Source organism: Barbus barbus, assembly GCF_936440315.1.
Source record: "Barbus barbus genome assembly, chromosome: 15".
Classification (NCBI taxonomy): domain Eukaryota; kingdom Metazoa; phylum Chordata; class Actinopteri; order Cypriniformes; family Cyprinidae; genus Barbus; species Barbus barbus.
In genome coordinates this window covers 29179015-29198515 of record NC_136743.1, presented here as the reverse complement: position 1 = coordinate 29198515, position 19501 = coordinate 29179015, and the positions used below count along the sequence as shown (strand labels likewise).

General features: G+C 38.2%; 1 pseudogene across 1 annotated transcript in view; it reads right to left on the bottom strand.

Annotated features, from left to right (window-relative positions):
- Positions 1-19501, bottom strand: part of LOC306881115 (metabotropic glycine receptor-like) — a 47531-nt pseudogene that overhangs the window by 2381 nt on the left and 25649 nt on the right. Inside the window, exons 4-10 of the transcript in view lie at positions 18893-19104; positions 18627-18695; positions 8256-8365; positions 7898-8136; positions 5696-5834; positions 531-636; positions 273-419 (exon numbers count right to left, since the gene is read on the bottom strand). The product of the transcript in view is annotated as a metabotropic glycine receptor-like (transcript). The remainder of the gene's footprint in view (positions 1-272; positions 420-530; positions 637-5695; positions 5835-7897; positions 8137-8255; positions 8366-18626; positions 18696-18892; positions 19105-19501) is intronic.

The window sequence follows — 19501 nt, the reverse complement described above, 5'->3', positions numbered from 1 at the left end:
AGTACAGTTTTTTCAAGTTCAAGGTAAGGTGGAGCTACAAATTGCAAACTGCTATTAAATCCCTAAAATGCACCTAATCTGAAACACGATAAGAGTACTTAAACAAAACACAGTGATATCACTAACAAGACTGTTCACTGAAACTTAAACAGAAATCTAAATGAGATACTTAATCAACACTAGATGTGGTTCAAACATTGAAAATGTTTGTCAGATTTTTAGGATATTGTTTGTGTATCTAAAAATTCAGAGAACCAGAGAAGATGTCTTACCCTAATGTCCTCGGGATCCAGACTGTGCTCACTCCAGGCAGATGTTATGCTGCTGTTCAGACAGGAGCCCGAGTGACCCATATCCAGCTCATCTTCATAAGCCTCTGTGGCTATATCCTCCCGTGCATGAGTTCCAGTGAACAAGAACTGCAGTGAAGGATGAAACAATCTATGAACTTTCTCAAAAACACGAATGTGTTAATCTCCATATGCTGTTTGCAGACATTCTATAGATTTAATGACAAGGATAATAATCACCTTTGGAATGAGAAGCAGTCCCAGAGTAACCGTCACTGTCAGGTGCGTGTGGACAAAAAATAACATTAGCATCCAATCTGGATGCAGCCCAGTGCCGAGAGAGAACCTGTAGATCAGACCAAAGCTTGTTAAAGGTGCCAAAAGCGAATTTTTGCCATTTTGCTAACTTTCATCACCACTTACAGGCCGCTCCTCTGACTTTTTTTTTTGACAGAGCATCACAAATAGCAGATCAAAGCTAAATAAAAGCAGGAAACCTTTTAGAATCATGAGCAAATTTCACAACATAGAGCTTCAAACAGCATAATGAGGGCAAATGTAATTGAAAGTGTGGTATGGCATCTAAGGGCTTGCTCTGTTTTTTAAACAGTGTTTAGTCAACAGGGTTAGGTATTCTGATGATTTTGGAGGCAACGGAGGTCACTGTTCCTCTGTTATGAAAAGAGTAATGAAATTCTGGCTCATTAATCACACCGCCTTTCAAGAGATGCTTTGGCAAAGCATCAAAACAGAGTATCACCACTTTTCAGACAAACAGAGCTTATCTGCTAGAACCAGCAGGGGTTGCAGACATCGGCAAAGAAATGGAGTGTGGAGAAACAGATTCTGCTAAAACTGCTAGGCACTGTGATACCGCCATCATAAATAACACCTGTGCATTTTTACTCCATAAGTATACTCTAGGGCAGAGGTTCTGACTCAGGACCCAGATTATAAATGCATGAAGTAGCAGCCCAATGCACTACCAAAACAGTCTATCATTCAAAAATAATGCAGTTGCCCTTAAAAAAAGTGCAACATTTTTAACAGGCAAAATACTGACATTTTTGTAAATGCATACACCTGCAGACCAATGCAGATGTTTTGTTCCACAGATTACTGCATAAAACAACAATCACTGAGCAAATCATTTTATTAGGCTTCTGAATATGAGAAATGCACAATAGGTCAATAAGTGCCTAAACACATCAATGCAGTGTTTATCCATGCGGTCGGCAGCCAACAATTCAATGGAAAAATGTTTTAAAAGTAAAGCTGCAGAATATTAGATGCAGAATGCATACAGATTTTTGATCTTATTAATTTTTCTGTTCTATCTATACATGCGTTGCTAGTTGTATCTACTGACTGTGAACAGATCTAATGCTGCATTCAAGTTCTCCTGAGAAGTTCAACCTTACATAGAAATTGTAATTACTACTGTTTTCAAAAGACATCAATTTCCTTCTTTCCATTTCACAAAGCCAGAAAGCATTTTATCAGTAACCTAATAAAATGAACAGCAAAGTATTCACATTAGGTGTGTAATTAGTGTTTTATCTGAGTATTTTTCATTCTCGTGTTGCCACAGAGAACGATGGGAAATGCGTTTGGTCGTACAAGTCTGTCTCCTCATAAATCAGTTAAATGAGCAGAATCTTCAGCAGCACACAGAAGGCCTACAAATTGAATAGTGGTATCAACATTCACAATTACAATTTATCATGAATAATACCCATTTGATTCTGCCATAATTCTTTATTTCACAAAAAGTTGAGACTTATACTGCCTTCAAGTGCATCTGGGAAACTCAGAGTACCTCAGAGCATTTGTTATTTCAACTACATTTCAAAATTATTGACAATTATTATTCTATCACTTATTTATGCATATCAAAACTAAACGTGTTACATAAAGCAAAAGTTAATTAACTTGCAAAAATGATTATAATTCACTATAAATTGCTTTCTGCTCACAGATATATGATATTACTCTCCATGATTTTTTCAAATCAACTCCCCCCTTTCCATTGTCACAGCTGATGAATTATCTCACTCGTAAACATTACTTCTCTCAGACATTCAAGTGCTCGGATTTTGTAATTATGATATTTCCAACTCCGCTTGAAGGGCACAATAAGGAAAATACAAAATCACATTGGTAATTATGACTTTATGATGCTGTCCATGTGAACTCAACCCATACATACATTCATTATGACTTGAATGACCTATTTTTGGGTTGTGACCTTCTAGTTGAGAACCAAAGCTCAAGAGAGCTCACGGCTATTTGTCACAGATTCTGAAATATTTCCTAAACTTCCACTTGCTAGATCTATGCCTTTTTAAATGATTTATTAGAGAAATAAATGAAAGGCATTCTGTGGTCAAAGAGAGTGAAATGAAGGAGCACCAAAGCAGTCTGAAAGATGGCGACTGAGGGTGAGACAGGAACAAGGTGAATGGGTTTATTTTAGGCTTTAGTAGTTTTATCCGTGAGCGGTCTGCAGCAGGCATATTTTATGAACCTTCTCTCGAGTGGCTTATCAGTGCTGTCTTCATGATGCATGTTGTTTAGCTGAGGCCAGCTGTCTTCACCTTTTTTACAAGTCTAGTGCAAAGTTCTGCTGATGTGATCCGGTTTTTACTTTCTAATTGGGGCTGAGATGACTTTCAGTCATTATAGGGGGCTTGGTTACACAATTCATGTTAAATAAACCCCTGCAAATTTGCAGTTCAGTGTCACACTCTGGGAATTGACGGTTGCAGAAAAAATGGAGATATGCGTGTCTGCACAGAGCCAGTAAGTGCAAGAACACCAGATACAGATGTGAAGTCCCTTGTAATAAAAAAAAGTATACTTTAGCATACATTTATAAAGAGTACATATTATGTAAAAAAATATACTTTAAAATAATTTATTTTAGTGCAAAATTAATGTAATGTTTTCAGGACAATTACTTGCATATTCATTGCAATTTAAGATTGAACACATTTTCTTTTAATCTTTATATATTTCATAATTTCAAAGTTACTTATATATTGTCTTTAAAATAAAAGTTCAAGTGTACTGTCGAATGTACCGAAAAGCATTTATAGTAAATAAAAATGGTAAATTATACTTTTAAAAAAGTAAGTAATTTCTATTAAAAGTTCTATGTCTTGAAATTATACTGTATATTTTGTTATTACACATTTGCAATGATGAAGTTGCAATTTAGTACATTGTAATATTGAATAAGACTACAGTTTAAATAGCACTTTACAAATTATAATCATAATTGCAAATTATTAAAGTATTTACATATGCTTTATAATATTAGTCAACACATCAAAATAAGTGCAATTCTTAAAAAAATAAGGGTAATAATTTTAAAGGGTAATGATTTACTTAAAAAATAAAACTTTTAATTTGACATTGTTACAAAGTGCACTTTAATTAATAGTATATTATCTGTGAAATATAGTTACTTAGAATGATACTTCTACACTACACATTCAATACAATTAAGGGCACTTCTTTTTCACAGTAGCTAACTATCCATTAAATACTGTAAATATACAGATGTTCGTCCACATAGTATTCCCACCTCAGAAAGGACAGCTTTAGACAATTTCACATCTCTAATAATGAACAGGTTTTCACTGAATAATTAATGCAAGTGCTTTAAAAAAACACAAGCATCACATTTCTGCTTTAAAACCCTCTGGTATGTTTGCCTGGTTGTCTTCAATTCTAAGTGTGCTACTAAAAACACAAAAGATTTCAAATTATTATTTGCAGTAACCAGTATGCATTATGTCACAAATGCCGTCAACAGAGCTTGTGTTCAGTGTTTTGAATGCAGCAAACATTCCTTTAGGAAGCTTTCTTAAGACTGCTGTGGTAAATATAAGTGGATGTGGGCTGGAGTTTCATAAGATGTGAATATTATACTGTCACTCTCTAAAGAAAACAGGAAGTCTCTGTTCCTGGTGGGTGTGATAACTGACATTTGGACACTCTTGAGGGAATGCGAGGACATGCTGCATAGAATCACTTTAACGCCTTACTAAAACAACACAGAGTTTGTGTTGGACAAAAATCTCCATGCAAATAAAGAGAAGCTCTTTTTAAATTAAACAACATGGGCTAATCTTTTAACTTGTAATTTATTGTATGTTTAAAAATACAGTTGTTAAATTTCTAAGTTAATTAGCCTCTGCTGGTATATTGTTGTGTAAGGTCCTAATCCCACTTTCTCTATTCCAAAACAAAAACTGAGAAAGAGCTTTTCTTAACCTGTTACTGCAATAATAGGCTACACTCTAAAAAACGCTGGGTTGAGATTGTTGGGTGAGGAATTTGGATTTATTTGACCCAGTTTGGATTGAAAATAGTTTATAGTAAGTAACCTAATGGTGCTAGGTTGGGAATGCATGCATGAAAGAGAGCATGAACGTCTCACAAAGGTTTTGCATGCCGATACTACTTTGCCTAACTGTGTTTGCAGTGCTCATGATAGAAATATGTGTGGAAAACACAAGAAAGCTATTCGAAACTGACTGCAATGAGGAGTGTTTACACGACAGCATTTTCAACTAAAAATAGAAGACTTTTTATGCATTTTGGCCATTTACATAACATTTTGGGGGCCTGAAAACAAACTTTTTAAAAACAGGTTTCAGACTGCAAGTTTTGAAAACAATATTGTTATCATGTCTGTGTAAACTACAAAAACATAAATGAGTGAAAACAGTGACGTACATATTATGTGTTCAGTCTATAGATATGTGCGCAGGCATATAGTGTAAATGACATCGCCATCTACTGGCCTGTCATGCATAATACACTGTTTTTAGCGGATCCGTACGAACGGGGACCGTTTTGACAGTGTTGTCATCTGTATGCAAAACTTTTCAAAAATGCGAAGGAATATCATTTTATTCGATTTTAATATTCAAATGTTAGTGAGAAGAAGAAAAATAGACTATGAGATATCCATCTACATGTGTGATGTTTTGTTGCACATAACCCACAGAACGAAAAGTATGGTAGCGCGTGATCATTTAGTGATGTCCAGTTTTTCTCTGTAACCATATACAAACTTGGCAAGTGTATGACACATAATGTTTTAAAATGTTTTGAAAATTTTAAAAAAAAAATAAAGTCTACCTGAAAACACAAAGAAAGGGAAATGTTTGATTTAACCATTTTTTTCTATTACAACTCCTTGCACATGACAAATCTCAGAAAATCACTTCAGTTTGTATTTCATTTGCATTTCAACTTTCATGTTAGTCCTCAAGTGTGGTGTTGCATTCCACTCACAAAGCAGAGAGCCTGTCTCATGAATAAACATGGAAAGCATGACATCTTAATCATGCTTCTGCTGTTGTTACTCATAACTAATGCACATTGCTCACCTAATGATGTGAAATATTGCAGAGATGAGGAGTTCATTATAAATGGCGATGGCCAAGTAGCGAGGCTCGTGGAAAGCGGAGGGAACGGTCCTCACGGCAAAGCACAAATGGACGCCCCACAGCAGGAACAGGAACTCCGCTGGAACAGGAACACAAGGAGACACAGCACAGTGCCGTCACTAATTATTTAGTGTGTCAAGTCTGGGAATGCCAGCTGAAAAGATGTGATTTCACACGGCCTGAAAGGCTGTTTCCCCTCCCTCTCTCCTTTGCCGCATCACTCAAAGTAACACCAAGTCGATGGTGCATGAACATCTTGAAGGCGACGTTTGAAACAACGTAACAAATCTGAATGGAATTAGCTTAATCTCTAAACTCATAATCAGACTATACATATATTGCAACATTAGGACAAATTAAGGAGTTGCTTATTAGCATGCATATTACTAGCATCTTGGCTGTTTATAAGTATTCTTAAAGCACATATTAATACCTTATTCTGCATGAGCATATTTTAGATGCCTTAATCATACCCCACACCTAAATTCAACAACTACCTAATTATTAAGTGGCAAATAAGGAGTTAATTGAGGGAAAAGTCATAGTTAAGAGTTAGTTAATAGTGAGAATTGGTCACATAACTAAAGTGACCATATATTGTTTTATATAACTTAAAAAACAACATATATTTTAGTATTTGAATAAAGTTAATATTAGTTGTTTTTTTTCTATTTTAAGCATTCACATTAATTTGTAAGCTGTAGTGTTAGGAATTGAGAGCTGTTTCTCATTCAGAATCGGTTTCTTAAAAAAAAAAAAAAACCTTCAAATGATTTTTGATTTTTCTGCATTCTTTCACCACATGGACTGAAGACTGTAGAAAAATACTATGACATGTTTGCTGCATAGCTACTCAATGTACAGTTCCACAGCAAAATCATTAGTTTTAGCTGATTTGTGTAATTCGCAGTCTGATGTGAGTATAATGAGAGAGAATGACTATAAATAGACAACACAACCCAATGGTTCACTTTTACTTTACTTTTAGTCATTTAGCAGACGCTTTTATCCAGAGCGACTTACAAATAAGAAAAAGTAACTAAAACTAACAGTTAACACTATAAATACTATACACACCCATTTAAGAAAATACAGAAATTAAATAAAATTGACAAATGCATACAACAACATTTCAATAGTAAACATAAAAAGGGAAAAAAATAATTAAATAAAAAGTGATATCCTTTGCCGGTATCCTAGCCCGGTGGAGTCGCACGGTAGAGTCGATGGTCTTTACACTCTTTGGTCTTCACACTAAGAGAGATTTATCTATTTGTTTTCATTTTAGTAAATTTGTGTTTTGTTTTTGTAATTTTATTTGTTTAAATATATCCATATATTTTTTGTTTTACTTCAGTACAATAGGTTAAACTTGACTTGGCAACTAGTTCAATAACAATTAAAGTTTTTTTTAGATATTATTTTTAATTTTAAGTAACAATTTTTTTTTTTATGATTATAGTTTTAGTTAACTATACTGACCCTATGCTAAAGGAAAGTCCCCCCCAGGAAAATGGGATAAATAACAAATGAGACAACGGAGACTGTTTCGTGTCTTCAAAAAGGACCAAAAAGTACAATGAGTTTACCTTATATCTTTGTCCACCATTGAAATAATGCAAGTGAGAATGACTTTGTTTGTATGCATGAATATCATGAGTTTTCCGGGCTGTCTCCATGCAGTTCCCCCTGTGCTTCACGCTGTAAGCAGAAGGTACTGGAGTTGTCAGAGAGAACCATCTCTGCATCACTGGCCACGTCTCACACCCTCATGCCTTAAAGGCTGTCTGGCCACACTCAGATGATCCGATTATACATCCCACATCTCTTCTGTCAAAGTTGCATCCATAACCCTGAGACTTTGGCATTCTTGCCTCATTTTCCTTTTGTTTGAGGCTGCTGCTAGCACAAACGAAGGCAGCAGGTGTGTGAGATATTGACCTCTGCATTCTACTTCATGATATACTTATAATATTATTACAAAAAATGTATAAAGAATATATGATGTCATATAATATTTATTGCTGGTTTTTAAATCTGCATCTCATCTATTGACTTTTTAAATTGTGGTTTAAGTGTGTCGCTGTCTGTATTTTGCTCTTCAGTGCTTGTTATGGTAGTATAACATTAAGCATAACTGACCAGCAGCCATCATGTAGTCCCAGCTGTCCAGCAGGCACATGCTGAACTGCAGGCCTTCTGGGGTAAAACCGATGTCAACGAGGGCATGATGGGTGTCAGGGCTCTGGCATACAGCTGAGGTCCAGGCCACGAGGAACCACACGACCACCAGCAAAATCACAGCAAGCAGGCGCAGAACCCTCCAGCTGGTCATGTACGGGATCCGCTGGGCGGTGCGGGACAGGAACACCTTTAAAACCCTTGGTATGAGAAACAAGGACGGGGCACAAATATAAAAGTGGTAAACTACACAAACACTTTATGCAGACTTCAGCAGAAATATAATTGTTTACTGTGAAGCTGGCAGCATTATTTGTACCTGTACAGTTTGAGAATCACTGTTCCATAGACGATAGCAAATCCGAGCAAACGGACCCATCTCAGGAGAATACACCGGAAAACACTTGGATTAAAATACTGTATCATAACCTGATGATACAAAGATAAAAATTAAAAGTTAGCAAGTTGACTAATCACTGAATATCTTTTGCATTCATTTCTTTATATACTGTGACGGGAGGAGCAAACGACAGACACAGTGGGTGTGGCGTCAGGGTAAAAGTGTCCAAAATAAACAGGGGGGGGGTCTGGTGTCCTCGTCGTGCTGCGGGGTTTGTGAAGGAGGGCAGTGTTCTAGAAGCAAGGGTCCAGGTAAGGGGCGCAAGGGTGGCGGCTTCATCCAGCGGCTTCGTCCCTCTTCAGTCGCGGCGGCACTTCCGGGGATCCTACGGCCCGACCTCCTGGCCCGTCGACCGTGTCACGGGTGCGGCTTCGTCCGGACCGCGGGTCCGGCAGCTCACGTCTTGGGTGGTGCGGGAATCCCTCTACGCACCCTTCCTGGACCCACGAGGACACCAGCGTGCATGCACGGGTAAGAGACTGGTCTCCCGAGGAGAGGCGCGCTCTGCATTTAAACAGCGGCGGTGATTCACATCAGGTGTGCCTCATCACATGCCGCCAGCCCTAGCTGTTTCAGCGCCCCTCCTCTCTCACACACCCACTCCCGTAGGGAGCCTGGTGAAGGGCGGCGATTACGGGACGGGGTGGTGATGATAATAAGGGGGGAGGCAGCCGACTCGTCACAATACTAAGACTGTAGTTATGATAAGAAGAACACATCAGTTTCACAGTTTCACTGATGCTCTTACGGAAAACAGAAGGTAGCAGGTCTTATGAGAACTGTCAAGAATGTCAAATTCCACATTAAAAATCAAAAGAAAGTAGTAAGGAATTATATTTTGCTAAAAGTAAATGAAAGGACAATTTGCTGAAATTCAGATTACACGTGCAAATAGATACAGCACCGGCAAATCAAGAAAATATCTTTCTCCATTTGACAGCAGGTGCTGCAAATGCTCACAATACAACCAAATAAAGAATTTTATTTGCAGAGCATTTCTTTGCTTGGTTGTGTTGTGAGTATTTGCAGTGTGTTTCTTTGTTTGTGTGTGTTGTGAGCATTTGCAGCGTGTGTGTTGTCAAAATGATGAAGTTGTTTTCTTAATTTGAAGGTGTTTTTTTCTACTTGCAGTGCATTTCTTTATTTAGTTGTGTTGTGAGCATTTGCAGCGCATGTGTTGTAAAATTGACAAAGTGGTTTTCTTAATTTGCAGATGTTTTTTTTCTATTTGCAGCATGTTAAGCTCTCTCAGCCACCGTATAAAACACCTTTACAATAGATTTATTTCTTACAAACACAGCTTTTCGCTTCACAAGATCGTATGAACTGGAGTGGTGTGGATTTCTTGTGGATTACTATGATGTTTTTTTTCAGCTGTTTGGACTCTCATTCTGATGGCTCCCATTCACTGCAGAGGATCCATTGGTGAGCAAGTTATGTAATATTAGATTTCTCCAAATCTGATGAAGAAACAAACTAATCTACATCTTAGATGGCCTGAGGGTGAGTAAATTTTCAGCAAATTTTCATTTATTGGGTAAACTACTCTTAATTGTTACAATAGTTTCACAATGCAACAGTGTTAACGGCCTTAAAAATAGGCTCAATTCACTTGATGCAAATGAAACACACTGACATATCTTTCAAAACTACACAAATATGCACAAATATACTCATGTTATTATGCATGTGAATGAAGTATAAATACAAGCTTTCCAGATTGTCATAGTTTAATCCTTGTTCTTTATCCTCCCGAGTATGTAAAGTGCTCCCTGAATTCCTCATTATGTATCAAGCCTGGTGTCCCCTTTGTTCTGTGCCTGTCTTATTTAAAGCAGCAGAATTAAATAACTATCATCGCGGACTGATGGAAAGATGCATCTGTTCTTGTGTCTCCTAGGAGAATCACCAGTACAGCTCTCCAATCCACAGTCGTCCTCTTAAATGTGCAAACAGCAAAATGGCCCCTCCAGTATAATCAAAGAGCTCGCCATGTGCAGCTTCTAACCATGAGGAAGACTCAATTAGCAGCACTTCTCTCAGATAAATAAATGAGCACATGCCTTTTACACTCATTAGGAATGTGAAAAGCTTGATAAGGCAGTTCATATTTGAACCGTCCACACAAGAAACTACTCCAACACTACAACCAAATTGGGAAAAACGTCTTTGTTATTTTATAGTCCTAGTTCTGTTAGGTTTCCATTTTATAAACCTGCTTTATACTAGGCACAGAAATGTTCACTGGAAATCTTTACCAGGTGCATTCTGGTTAGAAATGCTGTCCAACTTGATGAGGCATCATGCTGATGTGTGGAAAAATACTCATGCAGCCATTTTTAGCAGCAGGTGCCACCGTTAGTTTCCTGAAACTGGCTAAGAACAAGAACTGTGTGCTACTTTCATCAAGTCCATCTTCAGGTAAAAGCAGCAATTTTTTCAAATTCACCTATGGTGATTTAAAAAAAACAGTTATTAAAAAAAAAACACAAAAAAAGAAAGTTAAAGTTGGCATATAACCCTTGTATAAAATGTTATTAGTCATTTATTAAATACATATATACTTATATATTTAGTATATGTTTTACTTTTTCAAGCAGGTATGCATGATATCCTGTGATTGGTTAAATATTGTTATAGTTGTCATGTGGCTTATTTGAAGTAAATGCAATTGAAGTCACTCTGGTTTTACATCAAGATGGACATTAGGAAGGGTTTTTTATTTTAATTTTAGTATTTTATACTAAAGAAATTCACATATGTGCAAAAAAATGTTTTGTCAAAAATATATGACAATTTATTGCAAACATTATGGCATATATGGGATTAATTTGCCATATATGCCATAATACTTGCAATAAGTTTTCATATATTTCCTATAGCCGATTATTCTGAATGAAATGTGCCGATACAGTAGCACTTTATTTTACAGTCCTGGGCCCCTATTTTTAAAGAGGTCATCGGATGCCCATTTTCCACAAATTGATATGATTCTTTAGGGTCTTAATGAAAAGTCTATAACATACTTAGGTTAAAATTTCTCAATGGTAGTGTAAAAAACACCTTCTTTACCCTGTCAAAATCAGCTCTGTTTTCATCAAGCCGTTTTTTTAGTCCATGCCCCTTTAAATGCTCATGACTCTGCTGACCCCGCCCCTCTCTTCCTGGGGTGAGAGCAGTACTGTTTACTTAAAGGATTAATTCACTTTCAAATTAAAATTTCCTGATAATTTACTCACCCCCATGTCATCCAAGATGTTTATGTATTTCTTTCTTCAGTCGAAAAAGAAATTAAGGTTTTAGATGAAAACACTCCGGGAATTTTCTCCATATAGTGAACTTCAATGGACCCCAAATGGTTGAAGGTCAAAATTACAGTTTCAGTGCAGCTTCAAAGGGCTATAAACGATACCAGACAATGAATAAGGGTATTATCTAGCGAAACGATCAGTCATTTAAAAAAAATTAAATAAATGTATATGCTTTATAAACACAAATGCTCGCCTGTTCTGTGATGCGCGTTCATGACTTCACGTAATACGTATTTACGTTGAAAAGGTACCACTCTGGTACTCGCTTGAGGAAGTAGGCCATTGAGGTGGTCACTCCTCGTGACAGAGAATCCGGGTTCTAAAGCCGGTACTTCATTGCTCCGAAGAAGGATGTAGGGTTGCGTCCCATTTTAGATCTGCATCAGTTGAACCTCTCAGTCATGTGATTAAAGTTCAGGATGCTCACCATAAAACAGGTTGTGTCTCAGATCAGGTCCGAGGACTGGTTTGTCACGATCGATCTAAAATATGCATACTTCCATGTATCCATCCTTCCTCAACACAGGAAGTTCCTGATGTTTGCTTTTGGGGGCGAAGCTTACCAGTATTGATTTCTTCTGTTCGGCCTTGCACTCTCGCAAAGTGTGTGGATGGTGCTCCGGCTCCACTGCGACTCCAGGACATTCCGCATACTCAATTATATCGACAATTGGTTTATATTAGCTCAATCGGACCAGACGGCGGTCCGGCATCGAGATATCATTCTCGCCCACGTGAGAGAGCTGGGAATGAGACTGAATGCCAAGAAAAGTGTGCTTTCTCCATTACAGAGGACGACTTATCATTTTGTAGTGTGGGATTCGACAACAATGCAGGGACATCTGTCTCCTGGATCGAGTCGATCTTCACTTCAGTCGCGAGAGTGAAAGAAGGCCGATCACTCACTGTCAAGCAGTTTCAAAAACTGCTGGGTCTGATGGCAGCTGTGTCCAACGTGATGCCTTTTGGCCCGCAGTACATGAGACCCTTACAGTGGTGGGGATTGTGACTCGCCCGGAGTTGTGGAAACTGTGGGTGTGGCCCCTGAGGGGGCACAACTCATAGCCTCCGGTCTCTCAACTGAGGCTGTGGAGACCATTCTCCAATCCAGAGCTCCCTCCACGAGGAAACTGTACGCCTTGAAGTGGAAGCTTTTCACTTCTTGGTGTGGAGACCGCCAGCTTGACCCAGTTAACTGCCCAGTTGGTTCAGTCCTGGAGTTACTGCAGGCCCGTTTCTCTGCAGGGTTGACCCACTCCACCTTGAAGGTTTACGTGGCGTCTATAGAGGCCTACCACACCCCTCTTGGGGGTCAGTCGGTGGCCAGAAACCCCCTAGTTACACATTTCCTCCGCGGTGCGCTGTGGCTAAGGCCTCCGGTACGATCTCATGTCTCTTCGTGGGATTTGGGATCTGCCTCTAAACAAACCCTCAGTAGGTGGATTGTGGATGCCATTTCCCTCGCTTGCGAGTCCTCTCCTCACCCCTGGGGGTCAAGGCTCATTCCGTGGTGGCCTCCAAGGCCTTCCTGTCGGGTGCTTCTATGCAGGACATTTGTAACGCTGCGGGCTGGTCCACGCCGCTCACCTTTGTGAGGTTCTATGACCTCGACATTCATGCCACTCCCAGCTCCTATGTTCTTTCGCCTTAGTTGTGCTCTTCCACACTATGCAGGGATTTGAAAGTCTGGTGATATGGCATACTCGTTCCCCTAGGGTTTTGTGATGCAGCTCGAGTTCCTGAAGGGGAACGTCTCCAGGTTACGAGGTTCCCCGAGGGAACGTGATGCTGCGTCTCCCTGCCATACTTCTCGCATCCCTGCAAGCGCTTCCTTCATTCTCCAGAAGCTGCCGCTGTTTCCACCGCACGTGCTTTTAAGCTTCCTGGTCCCTACGTCACCCCGCCCATGATGTCTCTCCCATCCATTGGACTGATTACACATGTGATTCAAAGCGTGATCACGCTAAAGGTGCTCCATAGCATTTTCCGACGCAGCGTCTTGTTCCCTCGGGGAACCATGGTTACATGTGTAACCTGGAGACGTTTCCTGGATAAGTACACCGGAAGTACACAAACTGCGAAATAAAGAGTAACCACCAATATTGATAGTTCAGTTTTTTTAAGGAAAAAAATCTCTCCCACCCAATTCTATAGACAGGGAGCCCTCTTATTTGATACATAATATTACAAGTTAAAATTAACAACAAAAGAAAGCTAAAATTGGCATACAAACATGGTATAAACATAAGATATTAGCAATTTATGATATAAACATTTAATATATGTCTTACTTTTTTCAAACAGGGATGCATCATATCCAACTGTGAACACTGGTTAACTTTCTTGAGGTAAATGAAATGTTGTTTAATGTTTTTCTTTCGGTTGAAACGCTGAGTGACTACATGAGACATGAACATATCGGTAAGTTGTATTGTATCTTTCAATGAAGATCGTTCATGTTTATTTTGCACTGTATTAAAGCGGAAGAGACTTGAAGTGAAGTTGCTACAGCGATCTGTCACGCCACATTTAAGAGTGTGAAAATGGCATTTATGGTTTGAATTTTGTGATAAAATGTACAGGATTTGAAAGCAGAAGTAGCAAATCACAAAGCGGTGCATACCTATCTTGAATTACAAATTTAGTGCAGAGGTCCCCAACCACCGGGTCGCGACCCTCTACCGGGCCATGGAAGAATTCCTACCGGGTCGCGAGAAAGTTCTGGGGAAAATGTGTATAGATATGACGCTCTGTTATTTATTGTGCATAAATGATTGTTCAAATTATTCTGTATTCTCGTTATATGCGATTGATATGGAGTAGCAATTTGATGATTTCATGTTAAATGTTAAATTAGTAAATAAAAGATTGCTCTGATCTGTCATATAGGCTATAAGGGCTTAAACGGATAGCAGTTGATCCATGATATACGGGCCAGGTTCACCGTTCAGCATGTGATTCGCAGATTAATTTGCCAATTTACACGTTCAAGTTATTTAAAACCACAAGGAGAAGAATCGAAACAGAACTCAGTTCGTTACTTGTGCGCTGTACTCGCACACACCCGAAGCGTGCACAATTGTTGTTAAATTTCATTGTAAAACTGGTCTGTATCTGTACTGTCATTACTGTAGGGCAGGGAGTCAAGGACAGCAACAGAAACGAAGCAACATGTTTGTAACTTCAGACTTGAGACAAATAGGTGGCCCCCTTTTCCCTCAACACTCTGCCATTAATTAATCAGTGGATTTATTTTTAACAAGTTGCTAGAACTTGATGGACTCATTAATAATGCATAATGCAGCACAGCAGAACAGCAGCATGTGGCAGAGCATGTCACCATAGAAAACACACGCAGCCATAGATCATCTGAGTGCATGCACATATTTGATCACTGACAACTATCGTCTGTTACATACAGAGCTCAAAATCAATTTGTTGTGCCATGAAAACTGAATTTGTTAGAAAAAGGGAACATGAAACACCTTTTACAACCCTGACTTATGTAATGTGGCGTTAAAAAGGATATTTAACTTTAAATGCTTTATATTAACTTTAACTGTGATCATATTTTAAATCTTCATACTCTGCATCTACGTTATATATTTATACTCTTCTCATACTATTTTCACTCCAAATTCAACTTCATGCTTCGCCGTTTCTGCTTCCTCTCTGCCCTTCTGTTCTTTCCTTTCTTCCAAATCTGACTTGAATTTCCTGACTGCACACTCACTTCTGCCTTCTAAAAGTCAATATTACATGTCAGTTATAATAATTAGTGAATGTCAGTTTATATAATGAATGTGAGTGGAATTTGTTAAGGTTCAAAGTGGCTTTACCCGAAGCCAACTATACCATATAAACTAACATAAATGTCAAATATCAAAATAATATTGGAAAAAAATGTGGGGAGAAAAATGTGTAGAAATTTACTGTATTGTGAAAAGTAAATGTTAAATATTAGAATAGAGCCAGGTGGCTGGAAGAGAAATAAAAAATATAAAAAAAAAACAGGAAAAAAATAATTTTAGGGGCAATACATGCACTGATTATCAAAAATGCGAATTAAGTCAATTTTGATTTCATGTTTACTTTAAGAGAGGGAGCAGATTATATTAGGGTTTTTATGATAAAAACAATGTTTTATTACTATAATACAAAGATTCATAAATAATTTATGAGCCTTTATGATGTTGTGAATGCTTTTTATTAAAGCATGACATCATCTTACAAAAAAAGAAAAATTCCCTGCTTCATTTTTTTATTGCTAATACCAATTTTTGTAACATTTAGGGATGAAGATCACTAAACCAGTGATCTTTAACCTTTTTAAGGACAAGGATGCCTTTATGGATAGACAGCCAGAGCAGGGCAACTCTTCATATAAAAAAACTGAGTGTTACTTAAATCCTTGCCCATGATAACAAATACAATATTCATGCATTAACTTTAATTTAAAAGCTATTAAATTAATCACTATTGATTAAAACTGTCACAGTTATGGACATTCTGTTGTTTTCTCCATCATTTGCCCATATTTGATCGTTCCTGTTCCTGTCCTGGATGGGTCATTATTAGTTTACTCCCATTACCTGTTTGCCCCTCGTTAGCTGTCCTATATAAAGTCTCTGTTCAATTTTCTGTCAGTTATTGTTTAGTGTCTCATGTGTTTGTTTAACCTGGAGTATTTACCTTTCGTGAATTGTGTGGATTCTAATTAAAAAAAAAAAAAAAAAAAAAAAAAAAAAAATAGTATTCTTTGACTAAAATGACACACACAAAAAAAAAAAAAAAACAGATTTTTAGTCAACTAAAACTTGACCAAAGTCTCTTTAAGGCAAGTCATTTAACCTTTGAAACGCCTCTTGGGCAGCTCTATTTCAGTCATGTAAGTGCAGCTCCTATCTCTTTGATTGGGGAAACACCAAAACTGTTCACCAGGCTTACGATTAAATTTCATCACTGTATTATAAATGTTGTTTCTTGTGTTCAAATAGCATTGAAAAGCTTATTTTTCAGGCTAGACCAGCCAATGTGCATGTGCGGTACTAAGTGCATGTCTCAGAATGATGAATGTTTCTAAAGCAACCGGATCTTCTACCGGCAGCTGCAGTGACGCGATTGGCTCTTTTGTTCACAAGGCGGGATTATTCCTCCATATTGCGCATTGCACTTTCTGCTATTCATAAGTAATAGGAGAGCACTATCTTTTTTTAGCTAAAGTCTTTGACTGAACTAAAAAAAACAGGATAGGTTGACTCAGTATAATAAAAACTAAAAAAGGACATTTGACTCAAGACTAAGGGTAAGACTAAATTAAAACAGCTCTACAGAGGACAAAGTTCATCAGTTGCAGTGCGAAACAAATTCTATCCAGCCATAAACAGCTCTAAAGAAGACAATTGTGTCATTATTGAGATCAATTAGTTTGACATTGATTCAATATGATCAAATTAATGAGATAAGCATTACAATAAAACATATCCAGACATGTGATGTAGTGAAGCACGCTTTCTTATTCAAGAGCAGATTGAGGTGTCTGAACAGAGTGATGCTGTACAGTCATAGTCCGATGCATCCTCCACAACCTCACACTCAGAGCCATCCTGGGGGAGATTTTTTGTACATTAAATATTTGTGACATTATCTGGTTTTCATTATTCCTGTAGTGAATCCAGAGATAAAGTGACAAATTAAAAACAATCCATTCCTCAAATCCCCCATTTAGAAGTTCCCATCCCTACCCGGTTTCATCCTCCCTCATATAAATGCAGGAGCTGTTGACGATCACAGATGGTCTGGGAGGTGTGCTTAGCTTAAGAACAGAGAAAAATACCACAAAGACATGAGCACAACAGACGACGTGCCTGTTTTTAATTGAACGGGAGCACAATCACTACAGCCGAGGAATTCAGCTTTGACAGATTCAATTTTGAATTTACACAAAAAGTACGGAAAAGACGAAAAAGTATTCACAAATGAGATGTGATCAAATATTGGGCATCTCCCATTGTGTCTGATCAAAGTTTCATTCACAGTGAAAAATTACCCAAGTAATCTAGTTATTACATTGTGAAGACACTCCGATGGGGTTTGCAGTTAGGAAATGTGACTAGAATGAGACCTTGATTTGCATTTGAAATGGTTCATCTGTGTGAAAGCTGGTCAACGAATACTTAGCTTTGACTGAAAATAATGTCACGGTTTCAGCACTGAACAGGCTTATGTAATACACTACCAGCCGTGGCACAGGGCCGAAATGAAAAGCATTTCAAAGTGTCTCAGGAGCAGAATGTACAAATCAGTCAACCGAGGATAAAACCAAGAAATCATAATGGATCTTTACAGCTGCATCCTGGCTGCCTGGTCCTTCAAAGTTAACATGCAATTAAAAATGCCCCTGGTCTTATTTCCATCTAGTATTAGATCCTTTGTGGCAATCTGATCAAAAAAAAAAAAAAAAAAAAAGGGTCAGCCAGGATGCATTGCTGTTTTTAGCTGGAAATCACATGAATTCAAATTTCACTGAAACCCTCCCCTCCTACTGTTTTACCCAACATCACTTGCAAGAACCCATAATTCTCGGCTTACAAGCTAATTAGAAAAGGGGTGAATGAAAAGGTAAAGGAGCGCATCTTGTCTTTTATTGAAGTCTATGAATTTTGGTACAACGCCACAGTTATATTCCACCAAAAAAATTTATTCTCTCATCATTTACTTACCCTCATGCCACCCCAGATGCAAATGACTTTTTTTCTATGTAATACTAATAAAGATTTTTAGAAAAATATAACAACATTATTAAAAAAAAAAAAAAAAAAAAAAAAAAAAAAAAAAAAGTCTATAAATTGCGGTGAGTTTTCTTTTGGGTAACTGAGAATGAATGAGGAAAGTAACGAGAGGCACTGCCTCCATCGCGATATGACGCCCTCTGGAAGAACTGTAGAAGAACTTCTGACGAAGAAGTGTTAGAACTTACAGGGAAGTAGAGAAGTACAGATCCTGAAAGTATCGCTTCAAGAAGTATAAGACCAGATGCTTTGATTCTCTGAAAAACAAGAGAGAGAGAAGTAATAGGAGAGAATACTGAACAATGACATTTTGGAAAGCAGTATTTGCCCTTTAGCCAAATAAACCAGCTCAAGCAGAAATCAAGCTCTAGTTTTTCTTTCAGGTAATTCTAGCAGAATAAAATCAGAGTTCAAAGCCTTTCCAGGTGCGATACTTGGCAGTAAATGTTATTACCTTGTTGCAACGGAAGTGGTAAACGACCACCATGCTGATGAGGTCCAGGAGCGTGCAGAAGCCCTGAAAGGAGACCATGGCGAGGCGGAGGGCCGTGTCTTCCTGAGCCACACACGGTGTGTCGCCTGTGCAGAACGGACAGCCTTCTCGGCAGGGCAAACACCTCCCGGACGGTTCCCAGGACTCATCAGGGTACGTTCCCCGGTCTGATTCTAACAACAGGTGAATGACAAGGAACCATACTATGACATATCTGTTGATGTGTTTGCATTTTATACAGCGTTGTGACTGAAGGATTTATCCAAAAACAACTCAAATCTAATAAACGTTACCACCATGAAACAATGAAACCACCATGAAACGGTGAACAATATCCAGAGGGCTTGAGAAGAGGGGTAGTCCGATAACCTGAGCAATAATCCAAACGAGGTAAACACAGAGTCCGAAATGGTGAGACAAGGGTAAATCCACGATACAAGGGCGGGAAACAGGAAACGAGACTATAAACTAAATAAACTAAACTTAGCGAACACAGAATGGCTCGGTAAGGCAGCTAACACTTGGAGAGTGCTAAACGCAGAACAATACACAGCGATCTGAGAAAAGAAG